We start from the raw sequence: 14467 nt of genomic DNA, 5'->3' as shown, positions 1-14467 counted from the left end.
CATTTCGAATCCACCAGCCGCTCCTTGGAAACCCTATGGGACAGTTCTACTCCGTCCTATGGGGTCGCTGTGAGTCGGAATCAACTCCATGGCAACGGGTTTTTTATGGCCTGATCTCAGTAACTTAAATCTCAAATGTTCCAGAGGGAAAACAATTCTTTGTACTATATTTGCAACTTTTTTGTAAGCTTGAGATTGTTTCAAAATAAAAATTAAAATATTACATTCAAAATGCTGAGTATACCGGAAAAACGCACTTGATTCTGAGCCAAGAGGTTGTTAGTCCCAGTCACTCAGTGACCTCCCCATTGACTCAGCGTGTGACCTTGAGCAAGTCACTTTACCTCAGACCCCAGTTTTCGGTGTAAAACGAAGAGTTAGGACTACAAAGGTTCTTTCCACATCTAACATTTCACCATCTACACCCACAGCACTAGCCCTGCCTGAATTTTTCTAGGCTCCAGCTGTGTCTTTGCCTGTGGCTGGTGATGAAAAATAGACAAAAATAGCTGTGGCCACAATCTCCGGACTGCAAAGCCACTGTCCTATCAACTTGGGCCGCAGGCTCCTTCATCCGCTCTTTCGGCGGTGGAGCAGTCACGCCTGCCAGAGTGGGCGTTCGATGGCTCGGCGGCCGGCTGGCGGGGCCTCGGATCGGAGGCGCGCTCCCAGTCGCGGCTCCCGCCGCGTTGGCCGCTCGGAGCGCTCAGGTCCCGCCCCGCGCGCGCCTCTCCCGCCCCACTGCCTCATAGTCACCGCCACCGGCAAGTCGCTGCGCTGCCCTGCTGCTGAAAGGAGCCAGGCAATGTGGCGGGACCGGGACGGGCGCTGAGGTGTGGGGACCCCGAGGGCGAGCAGTCGGGGACTTCGGGAGAGGAGACGGTGTCCCGGCTGCCTGCCGGCCGTGGAGGAGCGACACACCGGGCCCGGCACCGTGAGTGGTCCCGCTTGAGGGCCCCCAAGGTGGTCGGGACAGCGTTGTGGGCGGGGAGGAAGCTGGGGCCCAGGGTGCGAGGAAAGGGTCAAGGGGTTTGGTGTCGTGGTCGTCGGCGTCAGGGTTCACTGAGGAGGGGCTGAACCGGGGCGCAGGGCTGGCTAGACCGCCCATGCGATCCGTCCTTTCTCCTAGCTTCCCGGGCTCCGGGAAAGTCTGGTCTCATCCGAGCACAACAGGTAGCGGCGGACTCTGCCCGCCGATGGGAGCTCGGGACCGGAGTGCGGGGAAGGTCGGGAAGTCGGGTCCCGCCTCTGGGCGCGCGGCTCCCGGGACCCGCCCTGGCGGCGCCCGCTGCGCCTGGGGGGTGAGCCTGGAGCGCGGCCCCAAGCCGGGTTTCGGGTGAGGCTCTCCGAACGCCCCGTGCGTTTTCTGCAGACAACCCTCGTGACGATTGAGAAAACCCACCCGCAGTGTTGCTTGTTTCTAGACGGGAGCAGTGAAGAGAGAGTGAATGTTGCCTTCTATGTGTGGGGCTATTTCTACCCCTCTCAAGGAAGGAAACGCTTTGCTTAGTGGTATGAAAAACATTTCTTCTGACCCCACCCTCGGTCATTACGACGGTGTTTCTATAAAGTCTAGAGTTCTGGTGGTACAGTGGTTAAGAGGTCGCTGGAGTTCAAATCCACCACACACTCTGTGGCGACCCTGTGGGGCAGCTCTCCTCTGTGCTGTAAGGTCGCTCTGAGTTGAAATCAACGGATTTGGGTTTTTTTTTTTTTTTTTCTTTTCTTTTGGCTAAAGTCTAGAAACTTTATAAAGCGGTTTGTAGAATCACAGTAATGTATACCCCTGGCAAGTTAATATAACTTTTTTGTCAAGTCAGATAATCTGAGTTAAATGACTTGAGTTCCTTTATTAAAGGTCATAATTATAAATTGTTTTTATGTGCATTTATTTATTCAGCTAATATTATTCAGCATCTTTTGTGTGCAAGCCCTTAAGGAATTTACAGCCTCGAGAAGACGTGTTAAAAGTTTAAGGAGATAAAAAGGGGCCCACAACCACAATTCAGAACTTTCAGAGATGGTACTTCCAGCAAAGTATTTTAAAAATTAACGAAAGCCAGAGAAGCATCATTAGAGCTAAACCTTTAAGGATGATGGGCAGAGAAGATTTGTCCTGTTTGATTTTTCAGACATTTTAGAAAACATGCCCTTGAGAAAGCGATCTTAAATATAAGTTTTGAAGCTGAGATTGTCTTACATTTTATTGCCTTTTTTTTTTTTTTTAATTTTTCTTTTTCTTTAATGGGTAAACAGGCAGGGTTCATAACAAGAATAGAGACAGTTGGGCTGGATTTGTTGTGCCTTAGGATAGAATTATTTTATATATATAAAACCCACCCAAATATAGAAGGATTTATACAATAGTGAGAAGACTCCTGACCTGATTTCTAGCTTAATCTCCTCCACTACCATTTATGGGATTTTAGTTCTCTTTCATTTTACTTTAATGACAGAAAATACGTAACTCCAAAGTAAGTTTTTAGATTTTTTTTTTAACTATACAACTAGTGAATACTTTCTCAATGGGAAAAAAAGTTAAAGTACCTTTCACTTGTTTTTAACCAATGCACCTACCTTTCTTTCTTCCAGCTGTATTTCAAAAAGGGATTGAGGTACAACAACGAAATAAATAAAATTTAGGGGGAAAAAAAGGAATTGAGGCAGTTTATAACCTTTATGTGCTTCTATTAATTATTTTATGTATAGAATAAGGGATTAAACTCAGAATGTTTTCAGTTACCTCGTATTCTGAAATTTATTTTATTCTAAATTTTGGTTAACCTGTATAGTGACATTTAAATGAATGACAACAACAAAAAGCTGTATTGAGTTTTCTGTGTTTCATTAATTATCCATAGCATCATAGAAGGGTTTGAACAGTTTTAATGGGACTATTGTCCTTTGATTTTAGGACTCACATCTTTTTAAGAAGACATGGAAAAAATTATTATTAAATTTTGTTTAAGAAATGAGTTCACTGGGGCCTGGTGGTTTAGTGGTTAATTTGCTCAGCTGCTAACCAAAAGGTCAGCGGTTTGAATCCACCAGCTGCTCCTTGGAAATCATATGGGGCAGTTCTGTTCTGTCCTATAGGGTTGCTGTGAGTCGGAGTTGACTCGATGGCAATGGGTTTTGGTTTGAAAGGAATTTGTAAGGACACCTATGTCATTTAATTCGGTTTCTAAAGACCTTGTGTAGTCTGTAGAAATAGGTCTAAAGTAAGGATGGGCAAACTACACACTGTGAGCCAAATCCAGCATGCTGCCAGTTTTTGTAAGTTTTGTTGCAACACAACGGTGCTTATTTGCATTGTTTATGACTGCTGCGGTGCTGGAAAGGCAGAGTTGAACAGAACGTGGGGTATCCCTAGATGCCACCCCCATTCTCCTCAGGCCCTTTTTGAGCATTTATTATTGCAACTTACTATGTACCACACACTGTTTTAACTGCTTTGCATATATTAACTCTATTAATTCCTTGGAAAACCCCTGGGAGGGAGGGATGATTATTACCCCCACTTTACAGATGGCAGTACTGTTGTGACAGAGACTGTATGACCTAAAGTGTTTCACTCTGGTCGTTACAGAAAAAATTTGTCAGCCACTGGATTAGAACCCTAATCACTAAGTCTTTTGTAGGAGGAAATATGTTAGATTCAGTTTTAATTCTTAATCCTGCTTTGTCTTTATTGTCAGATAAACTCTTGTTGTTAGTTGCCATGCAGTCATCCCTACTCATGGCAACCCCATGTGTGCAGATTAGAACTACTCTTTATGGTTTTCAAGGCCATGACCTTTCAGAAGCAGGTCACCAGGCCTGTCTTTTAAGGAACCTGTAGGTGGGTTCAAACTGCCAACCTTTACGCAGGCAGGTAGTCAAGTGCGTAACCTTTTGTACCATCTACAGACTTCTTTTGTAAAAGGAAATAGGTTAAAATTCAGTTTTAATTCTTAATCCTGCTTTTTCATTGTCATGTCAGATAAACTGTAGGATCCCATGAATGCTGTGGGTACTATATGTATAACAACGGAGGAACAACATGGCTTTTTTGCTACATCTACCTAGTATAAAGTTTTATAATTTTAGCAGTTCTGGCTCTCTGGAAAGCTAGAGAAAGAGATTGGATTGTTATGTTTATCTAATACTTTTATAATTTTCAGTTGTAATTTAGATGAGGTGTGGAATTTCTTGTTCATTTAGTAAAGATCTGTTTTTAATGTATGTGGTATTTATCATAAGCAACAAGGAGGCCTGGTGATACAATGGTTAAGTGCTTGGCTGCTAACTGGAAGGTCCGCGGTTCGAATCCACCAGCCACTTCTCAGGAGAAAAGACCTGGTGATCTGCTCCTGTAAAGATTTCAACCTGGGAAACCCTCTCTGTAGGGCATTTTTGCTCAGTCCTATAGGGTCACTCTAAGTCAGAATCAACTCGACAGCACTTAACAACATCATAAACAACAATAAATTACTTAGAATGTTTTCTTAAATATGAATCTAGTGATATAGCAGTTGATCAGGCAGATTATTAAAATTGTAATTGTAAGTGTGAAATCACACGTATGTACGGTAAGAGCCAAATAAAAGATTAGAACTGTCTAAACAGATAGCCAGCATTTCAAATCTGGAGCATAAACCCTGAATCATGCTTGGGTTTAAAAAATTTTTAATAGTACCAACTTTTTTGTTTCTAGAAAAGAAGCATAGTATAGCCATGTTAAAGAACTATGTTAATGTTACATGCCTAGGAAATTAGAGCTGGTTTTGTGACACGGAAAGAAGGAAAACCCCGGGGGAGGTGATAATTCTAAATATTTAAAGCATTGGATATGCTTTTGCTAATCTTACATGGTATGGTCCTAAATCACTAAGTAAAATGTTTTATATATCCGTACTTTTTCAGTACCTTAGTTATCCATATTATTGCCCAAGTAGTACTTCTCTGTGGATAAATATACAACAGCATTTATATCCTTTTTTGTTACATTCATAGGTTTCTGTATGTCGAATATATGCGTGCTTTGTGTAAGTATATAAAAATAATCTTTCATTGATTCAATACAAGTAATACATTTTTATACAAATAAAATTATCAGAAAACTGAAATTATCTATTGAAACACCAAATCTTTTAAAAAATATTTTGGAAGGGAAAAAAAAAAGATACACATACAAAATTCCTTAAGCTCCATTCTAGAATTCAAAAGGCTCTGAAGAATTTTCTTCTTAACTCATTTGGCAGCAAAACATGATTTGAACTGATAAATGAAGCTATTTATAGTTATTATTTATCTCACCTTGTGTGACTATGAGGAGCCCTGGTGGCTCAGTGGTTAAGTGCTCAGCTACTAACCGAAAGGTCAGTGATTGGAACCCACTAGCTGCTCCGTGGGAGAAAAACTTGACAGTCAGCTTCTGTAAAGATTACAGCCTTGGATACCCTGTGGGGCAGTTCTACCCTGTCCTATAGGGTCACTGAGTCAGAATCGAGTCAATGACAATGGGTGAATGAGTTTTGTGTGACCGTGCTTATCTTTTCCTGTAGAGATATTAACAAGTTTGATTATGGAATGGTACCTCAGACCTGGTTGGGGGTTTGAGGTAATAGTATTTACACTATATTACTTGGGCGAATTATGACAGTGACAGCCAGAATGCACAGTAATATGGAGTTGTTCCAGGGAGCCATACTTGCAAAATTAAGAGCCTACCTGGGCATTTGGCAGGGAGTGAGAAGCAGTATCTGCCAACAAAGGCCTCAGGTGGGGCTCCAGGAAGATTAGAAATGTAGCTGAATTCTAGACTAGGTATTCCATAAGGTATGTTGTGAGCTAGACGTAGTAACTAGGGAGAAGCCAGGATGTTAGGTCATGGTGCAGATTAAGGGTGAATCTGTCAGTGCTAACCAGGTTGTAAGAGCCATAAACAGTTAGGGAAGGAAAAAAAGGGATTCTAAGGAAGGCAGGGACTGGTAGCTAAACTAGGAGGTCATAAGTGGCAGATTGCAATAGCAGCAAATACAAGGGTAAAGTTCTTTTGAAAAACTGAACAAGGGTTTCTGTCGACCCAACCGTGCTGGGGAAATAATGGCATCCTGTACACTTTGCTCCTGTACTAAATGGCCACGTATTGCTCTGCTTTTTGAAATAAAAAACCAAACCAAACCCATTGCCATCAAGTTGACTCCGACTCATAGCGACCCTATAGGACAGAGTAGAACTGTCCCGTAGGGCGGCTGGTGAATTGGAACTGCTGACCTTTTGGCTAGCAGTGATAGCTCTTAACCACTGTGTCACCAGGGCTCTGCTTTTTGAAATACCTATATTAAATATATTATCTCTTCCATCACTCTTAGCTGCCTGCGCTTACTTCTTCCTGCTCTCAATGGGTTTGTTCCATCAAATTTTTTTTTTTTAATTGTGATTGAGGTGAAAGTTTACAGAGCAAATTAGTTTCTCATTCAAAAATTTATATACAAATTGTTTCATGGCATTGGCAGCAGTTCCACATTGTGTCAGCGTTCTCCCCCTTTCCCTCCCCACCCCGGGTTCACCACGTCCATTGTCTAGTTTTCCTGTCCGCTCCACCTTCTCGTCTTTGTTCCTGGGCAGGTGTTGCCCTTTCGATCTGGTATTCTTGAGTGATGTGAGAAGCACATTCCTCACATGTGTTATTTGTCTCATAGGCCCCCCCCCTCCCAATCTTTGGCTGAAAGGTGATCCTCAGGAGTGGCTTCAATTCTGTGTTAGAAAGATGTTCGCAGGCCATAGTCTCGGGGGCTTCTCCAGTCTGTCAGACCAATGAGTCTGATCTTTCTTGTGAGTTTGATCATTTGTTCTACATTTTTCTCCCCCTGTGTCCAAGACCCTCTGTTGTAATCTCAGTCAGAGCGATCAGTAGTGGAGCCAGGTACTTTTGATCTTGGGGACATGTAGAATGTGGTTTATGTGGTCCATTAGTCTTTTGAACAAATTGCTCCCTTGAGTCTTTAGTTTCCCGCCCCCCCCCGTTGCTCTGGATGAAAACTCTGGTGGAGTAGTGGTTAAGAGCTGCGGCTGCAAGCCAAAAGGTGGGCATTTCCAATCTACCCGGCGCTACTTGGAAACCGTATGGGGCAGTTCTTCTCTGTCCTATAGGGTTACTATGAGTCGAAATCAACTCAGTGGCAATGGGTTTGGTTTTTTTTTTTTTTTTTGCTCTGGACTAGAAAAAAACAATACTTGTATCTTAGATGGCTACTTGCAAGCTTTTAAGACCCCGGAGGCTACTCTCCAAAGTTGAATGTAACAATGTCTTTAAGAACTATGTTGTGCTAGTTGGTGTAGATGTCCCTCAAGTCTGTGGTCCATTGCCTTCAAGCCTGGGAACTTCATCCCATGAGGTATTTAGTTATATTTTGGAGGTTTCCCTGATTATGCCGCTTGTGTGCTCTGCTGTCTGTATTAATATTTCAGGAGCATCTACAGTCGTGTATTTAGAAATTTCCACCTCCGAACCTGTTATCTGCCAATGGGAGTGTTTCCTTAACCCCTCCCTCACCTCTGGGCATATCTGTGTTTCCATTTGTAGATTATTTGTTGACTCTATTGTTGCAGTGTTCGGACAGAACAAGGGGATACTGACTGGTTTAAAGTCAGGAAAGGTGTGCGTCAGGGCTGTATTCCTTCACCGTACCTATTTAATCTGTATGCTGAACAAATAATACAAGAAGGTGGACCCTATGAAGAAGAACAGGGCATCAGGATTGGAGGAAGACTCATTAACAACCTGCGTTATGCAGATGACACAACCTTTCTTGCTGAAAGTGAAGAGGACTTGAAGCACTTACTGATGAACATCAAAGGCCACGGCCTTCACTATGGATTGCACCTCAACATAAGGAAAACAAAAATCCTCACAACTGGACCAATGAGCAACATCATGGTAAACGGAGAAAAGATTGAAGTTGCCAAGGATTTCATTTTACTTGGATCCACAATCAACAGCCGTGGAAGCAGCAGTGAAGAAATCAAAAGACGCATTGCATTGGGCAAATCTGCTGCAAAGGACCTCTTCAAAGTGTCGAAGAGCAGAGATGTCACCTTGAAGACTAAGGTGCGCCTGACCCAAGCCGTGGTATTTTCAATTGCATCATATGCATGTGAAAGCTGGACAGTGAATAAGGAGGACCGAAGAAGAGTTGATGCCTTTGAATTGTGATGTTAGCGAAAAATATTGAATATACCGTGGACTGCCAAAAGAACGAACAAATCTGTCTTGGAGGAAGTACAACCAGAGTGCTCCTTGGAAGCAAGGATGGCAAGACTGCATTTTATATACTTTGGACATGTTGTCAGGAGGGATCAGTTCCTGGAGAAGGACATCATGCTTGGCGTAGTACAGGGTCAGCGGAAGAGAGGAAGACCCTCAACGAGGTGGATTGCCACAGTGGCTGCATCAGTGATCTCAAGCATAACAACAATTGTGAGGATGGCTCAGGACCAGGCAGTGTTTCGTTCTGTTGTGCATAGGGTTGCCATGGGTTGGAACCAACTTGATGGCACCTAACAACAACAACATTGTTGCAGTATTTTCTACACTATAGTAGTTACCGTTCCAAAAACCAAACCAAACCTGTTGCCATCTAGTCTATCCCCTCATAGTGATGGTATAGACAGAGTAGAAACGCTCCAGAGGTTTCCGAGGAGCGGCTGTTGGATTTGAATTGCCAACCCTTGGTTAGCAGCCGAGCCCTTTACCACTGTGCCTCTTTTATTCCTGCTTTCTTCTGAGTGTCCTCACTTACCTTGATCATGTTGTGCTGACTTCTCCCATATTGTGTATTGGCTTTCCCTTCACTGTATTAACTCTTTGTTTACTGTCTCTTTGGTAATTTTCCCTCCCTCCTCTTCCCTCTCCTGGTAACCATCAGAGAGTTTTGTTTTTTTTTTTCTCCCTGTGTGTAAACTATCTGTTGTTTCTTTATAAAAGCGGTTTCATACAATGTTTTTTTGTGTGTGTGATTGACTTTTTCACTCAGCATGATGCCCTCCAGATTCATCCATGTTGTGAGGTACTTCATGGATTCATCATTATCCTTTATTGTTGCATAGCATGCCATTGTATATATGTACCACAGTTTATCGGTCCATTCATCTTTTGATAGGCACTTAGGTTGTTTCTACCTTTTTGCTATTGTGAATAATGCTGTAGTGAGCATGGGTGTGCACATGTCTGTTGTGTCATGGCCCTTATTTCTTTAGGATATATACCTAGGGGTGGATTGTTGGGTCATTTGGTATTTCTATTTCCAGCTTTTTGAGGAAGCAGCGTACCGTTTTCCATAGTGGTTGTACCATTTTACGTTCCTACCAGCAGTGTATAAGAGTTCTAGTTTCCCTACATCGTCACTAACATTTATTTTGTTTTTAATGCCTGTAAAGTCAGGGTGAAATGGTATCTCGGTGTATTTTGATATGCATCTCTCTAATTGCTGATGATCGCGAGCATTTCTTCTCGTGTTTGTTAGGAGCCTGAAATTCTTCTTTGGTTAAGTGTCTGTTCATATTCTTTTCCCATTTCTTAATGGGATTATTTGTTTTTTTTTTTGTTGTTGGTGAGGTGTTGACCTTCATTTCGCTTTTAATGTGGTTCTCTACTCTGCCCTAGCCAGAATCCAGATAGCTGGATTATTAGTCATGTCTAAACTAAGAATGAATAGGCTTTGAGGGACCAGGAGACTTGTCAGTAAAATCCATGAGTTTTGAAACAACTAATTGTTGTGTAGATTTTATTGTTTGTTTACTTCCTGTTATTGGATTCTCAACTGTGTGCCAAGTAGTAAAATTGTGAGATAGTGACTTTAAGTTGAGTGAGGTGGAAGATACAAAGTAAGTAAAATTCTTGTTATTTTAAAATCTGCCTTCTGGCACATTACATGTCCAGAATGAGAGCTTCATTCCCAGGGAGAGATGGGAAAGTTGTGTGGAATGAAGAGTGATAAAAATTTGTCAAGAGTAGCCTAAGATTAAACTAATATTGTTAGTACGTATCGATTTACTGACTAGATGGGCAGGGCCCTCTGGAAGCTGGTGTCTCTAGAAGACCTAACACTTTAGCAAAAAGCTGTGAAGTACTGGAGACATGAGAGGAGAATGAAATGATAAGAAAGAAGACCACAGTTACTATATGAATTTGATGCTTCAGCAGCTGTGGCAGTAATGAAGTCATTAATAGCAGCAATTAGAGACTATATGAAGCAGTTGAAGAAACATGGACATTAAAAGTAGACAGACACGGGCATTATCATCTTTATGCCACTTAAAGAGCATTTTGACCTTGGACAGATTCCTTAGCTCGCTATCCTCACCTATAAAATGAGAATTACAGTACCTAAGTTACAGTGCTGTGAGGATTACATAAGATAGTGAATAAAAAGGATCTAGTCAGGAGATCCTCAAAAAATGTTAGTTCCTTTTCCTATCGCTGCCTTATTAGGGTTGGTTCCTACTGCCCTGTCGTGCCCCCGAGAACACTTCCTTTTACACTTCCTGGGTTTTGTCTTTCATAATTTGGAAAAATTGCCAAAAACAGCTACACTTTAATTGGGCCCCCACTAGCAATCTCTCCTTCACTGGATTCTATCAGTTTCTGCTGTTCTCATCCCTGACACTGACCTGTTGTATTTTCTTTTTTTAAAGAAGGGAAAGTGAATTCAATCCCCACTTCTGGCCCCTTCCTCACTCTAACTTTTAAATTCCATGTCCTATATCTCCTTCTTTTCCATCCCATCCTAAGTTCACTGTCTTAGGAGATGTGCTCCCCACCAGTTCTTGGAAATGTATTTGCTGTTCCCATTGGCTTGTGTATACAGTAATGATAAGCAGCATTCTCCCACCTCTTACCAAACCAAGTTTATAGGAAATATTCTTGGAATCTTGGTACTCTGAATGTATTTTCATGGTATATTAAAATACAATACTTGTGCTACGTTTGGCATACATTAGGCTTTTGTGGCATGACTTAAGAAACATGGATTAAGTTGATTGTATGGAATTTGTGTTTAGAATTCCAAAAATCAGAGTTTAAAATTTATGATGCAACAACGCATTTTTAGTTGGAGAAGGGTGTGTATGTGTAACATTTTAAAAGTATGAATAGCACAATTTTTTATGTGAACTAATGAGTCATGAATGTACCAGGTTGATTAAAACTGTTACATTCCTTACTTATATTCCAGGAGTAGCTAACAGAAGATTCTATCTGCTTGTATTTAGGATTCTGAATGTTGGGTAATTTGATTTGTTACATATCTTCATGTTACATAATAAAAATCCTATCATAGTATGAAAAACAAGGAAATTTTATGTCTTTTGACCTATAATTATCTTAAACTTTTTACTTTAGAGTAGCATTACTAAGATTATGTTCTGTGGAACAGCAATTCCACAAGATTCCCTGTCAAAATAAGAAACGTTGGGGGAGAGGTGTATAGTTAAAACCTATTGAGAAACATCAAATGCTGTATCTGTACTCCCTATTGACTGTCTGTAATGCCCATTACCATATTATATTAATGAAGAAGCTTTAGTGTAAATAAAACTGCCAACTAGTCATTTCTCAGAAGTATTCGGACTTTGATCCCCCCGGTGTTTGCTCTCATTCTTTGAAACTATTATTTTACCAATCACTGTTTGGGAAACACTGCTTTGCTTACAGGACTTTGTCAACATTAGAAATTCTGTAGTTGCCATTTAGTTTTCATAATTACAATTTTTATTGAGATCCTAATATTCTTTGAATATGTTAAACTTTAACCATTTCGCTCATGTTGGACTTGTAAATTTCCAGTTTTCACTTTTATAATGCAGTAATCAATATTTTTATGCTTTTTTCCTTTTTCTTTCTTTAGCATGAATTTTCAAAAGCTAAACATCAATTTTCATACTTTTATGACTTCTTATATATTGTTTTTCAAAAGAGTTGAACTTGTTTGAACTGAGACTATTCATATATGAAACTATCAGTTTTTCTAGAATCTTCTCCGTATTGGATATACAAGTTTTTTACTTAACATGTTTGGATTTAATGTAATTTTAAACGGAGCCCTGGTGGCACAGTGGTTAAGAGCGCGGCTGCTAGCCAAAAGGTTGATAGTTCGAATCCACCAGCCGCTCCTTGGAAACCCTATGGGGCTGTTCTGTTCTGTACTATAGGGTTGCTATAAGTCAGCCTCAACTCGGTGGCAGTGAGTTTGGGTTTTGGGGGGGAATTTTGAACCCTGTAGCTAAGTCAAATGATTTCTTATTGAGCTTAAATCAGTATTGTTCGGTTAACATTTTAAAGTATTAACATGTATGAGAACTAATTTATTTTATGGGTTTTTTTATAATAGAGAATTGGGCTAGAAAGTCTGGGATTAAATCCATGCAAAATAATAGCATAGAGGTTTGATTTCATTGTCAGAAATTTTCCTGTTTTCTGAAGTCATTCTCAGTTGTTTAGGGTTTATGTAAAAATAATGTCAAGATAAATGTTTCTTATCCAGTTTATTAGGTGGGTTATATGAGCGTACCCAAACTCCGTTGCTGTCAAGTCAATTCCAACTCATAGCGATCCTATAGGACAGAGTAGAACTGCCCCATAGTTTCCAAAGAGCGGATGGAGGATTCAGACTGCCAGCCTTTGGCTAGCAGCCTGTTTCTTAACCAGTAGTGAACCCTAATCTCTTATTAAAATCAATCTAAATTGTCTAAGTCTCAGTATTCTCGTTTAGAAAATAGGAATGATGCTAGTAGTTATTTTATGGTGGTGTGAGAATTAGATAAAATAATCCATTTATTGTAGCACACCAGCCCCTGTAAATTCCAATGCAGTTGATGTAGACTCAACTTTGGTGTGGTATTTTTGTTTTTTTTTTTTTTCCAGGCAGCTGTGTCCCTGTGAATTGGAATCAATTAGATGGCAACAGGTTTTTATTTTGTTTGTTTAGTCTGCATTGTTTGGTATAGTTCTGTTATTTTGACATGCTTAGCTTCCTTTAATTTGAACAGTTTGCTCACTTCATCTGTGTTGTTCTTTTTGGTATTTTCTCAACCCTCCCTTTTTAATTGTTTGACCCTTATACTTGGAGGGATCAGGAGATGGAGCCGATTTTATGATTTACTAAAAGGTGTTTTGTTTTCAAAGCTCTGTTCATTCATTACATCTTAATGTCAAAGACTGTTTTTCTTTCCTTTTTTTCCTCCATATGGAAAGGGTATCTAGCATTGAGGAAAAGAAGTGAGCTCTACTACTTACGGGCATCTTAATTATTTCCTCATCCACAAAATGGGGATCAGTAATACCTTCCTTCCTTTCCTCCTTGTGATAATTAGTGTTAATATAAGTTAAGCCCCTAAAATGTTCCTGCCTCGGCAAATAGTAAATATCATCTTTTTGTGATTTGGTAGTCTGTTGGGAACGCGAAGGGCATAGCCACAAACTGCAGCAGGCTATACTAGAGCCTTCCCCATCTGTGATTTTACCAAGATGATGGTAACAAATGGTATTGTGAATTTTAGATGTTAAGAATCTAACAGAAACTTAGTTTGTTCGTTGGTTTTGTTTCATTTAAAAAGTTTTTAAACCACATCACTGAAAATTTGGAGACCAGAGAAAAGAAAACATTATCCATAGTGCTACTTTCCTAATAATCATTGTTAAAATTTTTGAATCATAATTTGGAAAATCTCATAATCTAACTGACTAGAGAAGCCAAACATCATTTTAAAAAACATAAATATAATAATGGAAAAAAATATATACCAAAAGGAGATAGTACTGGAGGAGAATTAACCATGAAAGACTTCCTGAAGAAAGTGAATTTATGGCTGAATTTTAAAGTAAGTGAGCTTATTATGGAAAGAAAGAAGCAAGATATTTCAGATAAATAGATGGAATAAATACAGACAAGATTAAAAAATCATCAAGATAGTAACTATTAAAGAACATCAAAATTATAAACTTTTAGACTGTGCCTAGAAGTATTTAAAGTATTGTACTAAGGAGCTCTGGTGGAGCAACTCTTAAGTGCCTGATTGGTAGTTGGAACCCACCAGGGCCTCCCAGGGAGAAAACAAAAAGACATAGTGATCTGTTCCTGTAAAGATTACAGCCTAGGAAACCCTATGGGGCAGTTCTACTCTGTCATAAAGGGTCACTTGGAGTTGGAAACCGCTTAGCAGCACACAACAAAAAAAGACCTTGTTTTCTCACAGAGGACAGTCTTCCTTAAGCACCATCTCGGGTATGACCTAATGCTCTGTGTACCCTGTGAGTTCCTATTTTGTAACCTATAATTTTGCAAACCCTGAATCACAAATGGGAACCTGAGGTCAGAATAGAATGATCCAGCTTCTTCCTAGATTAAAGGTAATTATTTTTGGAAAGGTTTTGATTTTAAGAGTTCTGCTTCCTGAAGTGTGGAAGATTCTTGAGAGGTTTTTT

The 14467-nt window shown here is 40.3% G+C and overlaps 1 protein-coding gene across 4 annotated transcripts in view; it reads left to right on the top strand.

Moving 5' to 3' along the window:
• The first annotated feature begins 692 nt into the window (after positions 1–692).
• The window catches only part of HEATR5A (HEAT repeat containing 5A), a 141367-nt gene continuing 127592 nt past the window's right edge, over positions 693–14467 (top strand). For all 4 annotated transcript variants that reach the window (XM_049897447.1, XM_049897448.1, XM_049897449.1 and 1 more), the window contains exon 1: positions 693–934. The gene's annotated coding sequence lies outside the window, so the exon portion shown is untranslated. The remainder of the gene's footprint in view (positions 935–14467) is intronic.

Source organism: Elephas maximus, chromosome 10, assembly GCF_024166365.1.
Source record: "Elephas maximus indicus isolate mEleMax1 chromosome 10, mEleMax1 primary haplotype, whole genome shotgun sequence".
NCBI lineage: Eukaryota > Metazoa > Chordata > Mammalia > Proboscidea > Elephantidae > Elephas > Elephas maximus.
Note: the sequence above shows the minus strand (reverse complement) of the source record. Positions and strands in the feature narration are given on the sequence as shown.